Source organism: Schistocerca americana, chromosome 9, assembly GCF_021461395.2.
Source record: "Schistocerca americana isolate TAMUIC-IGC-003095 chromosome 9, iqSchAmer2.1, whole genome shotgun sequence".
Taxonomy (NCBI): Eukaryota; Metazoa; Arthropoda; class Insecta; order Orthoptera; family Acrididae; genus Schistocerca; species Schistocerca americana.
The window spans coordinates 14,986,294-14,988,138 of NC_060127.1; the positions used below are offsets into that span (position 1 = coordinate 14,986,294).

The 1,845-nt window shown below is 39.0% G+C and overlaps 1 non-coding gene across 1 annotated transcript; it reads right to left on the minus strand.

Moving 5' to 3' along the window:
- Nucleotides 1-371: 371 nt before the first annotated feature.
- On the minus strand, nt 372-446 carry Trnat-ugu. The gene has a single exon. It is a non-coding gene; the product is annotated as a tRNA-Thr (tRNA).
- Between the last annotated feature and the right edge of the window lie 1,399 nt (nt 447-1,845).

Sequence of the window (1,845 nt, forward strand, 5' to 3'; positions counted from 1 at the left end):
CGATTCACTTCTGCCGTACTCAATAACACAAAAAGCTTTTTGTTGAGCGGTCGCCATCTTAGCATCAACTGACGCTGACGCCTAGTCAACAGCGCCTCAAGCAAACAAATGTACAACTAAATAAAACTTTATAGCTCCCTAAATTTGCCGACAGATAGTGCTTAGCTCTGCCTTTTGTCGTTGCAGAGTTTTAAATTCCTAAAGTTGTGGTATTCTTTTTGAATCACCCTGTATGATGGTAGTATCTGTTCCCGAAAGAACAGTTACTGTTGATGACCATGCAGCTTTGCTAGAATGAAATGATAATTAAATGGACACCCTAGCTGCAACCAGGCTTTGGCATACTTCATTGGGGACATGATGAAAATGTGTGCCCAGACCGGGACTTGAACCCGGGATCTCCTGCTTACATGGCAGACACTCTATCCATCTGAGCCACCGAGGGCACAGAGAATAGTGCGCCTGCAGGGACTTATCCCTTGCGTGCTCCCTGTGAGACGCACATTCCCAACCGGGTTTGAGTCCTGGTCAGGGCACACATTTTCAACATGTCCCCAATGAAGTATACCACAGCCTGATTGCAGCTAGGGTGTCCATTTAATTATCATTAAATTCTTAGGTCTAAAATTGGTTTTTTTCACTGTAACAGCACATGCTTTCAAAGATTTTTTATGTGATTTCCTAACTGCTGTACCTATGACTTATTTTTTGTGTAATGAGTTGTTCGCCGTTACCACCTAATTAATGCAGCAAGTTGTCAATTCAGGCATTTTGCATAATTGAAAAATCCCTCATGGAGGCTGACACGAAGGATAATAAGAATCTGATCACTATGCAATGCTTCATGTATTTTGGATTTTACTGCAAAGGTACCAAAAGAAAGTTAAACACTTGACTGACATCGTGAGGCTAAAAGAAGAAATGCATTCTTGTATTATTAGTATAATACAAAAGCTACTTGAAGGAGCACCACTGATATATAAACTTACACATGCTATTGCATGTTTGGACCCATCAGCAGCATTAAATCAAGAAACAGCTGTAGAAAGGTTGACATCGTGACTTTAAATTCTCTTTCTGGTGAAAATTTGTCTGTTGTTTGTGTCGAACAAGAATTTGTCAATATTTGTAACAATGCTCATATTCAAAAATAAAAAATTGGCATCATTCAAAATAAGTGAAACTTGTTTGGATGTACCTCATTACATTGCCACAAACGAGTGTTGTAATTTTGTAGATTTTCTTAGAATCATTTCAGCACTTTTGCATGGAAATGCTGTTGCCGAAATAGGTTTTTCAATAAACTCTGAATGTGTTACCAGAATTGATGCTCGCTCTGCAGCAGCGTGTGTGCTGATATGAAACTTCCTGTCAGATTAAAAATGTGTGCCTGACCAAGACTCAAACGTGAGTAGGAGATGACGTACTGGCGGAAATGATATTGGGGCGTGAATCGTACACAGGTAGTTCGGATAAGAGAGCACTTGCCCGAGTTCTCGAGTCTTGGTTCGGCACACAGTTTCAATCTGCCAGGAAGTTTCTGAGTGTATTGTTGAGAATTAGAGTGAAAAGTATTCTTGCTCAAAGACATACTAATGCTGTGAACCATGATATTCACAGTGTTGACAATTTTAAAATCAACAGAAGCTTAATTATGTCTATGTGTAATGCAAGATGCTTGTACAAAGATGATAAAAGAAGCAACTAAGTGAAACTGAAAAAAACAAGAACAAAAATTAGCCAGAAAAGGAATGAAATCTGAAATTACAATTAATGTGTTACAATCCCTGAAAACAACAAAGTCAGCTGAAGCACCACTACTGGCCATTAAAATTGCTACATCAC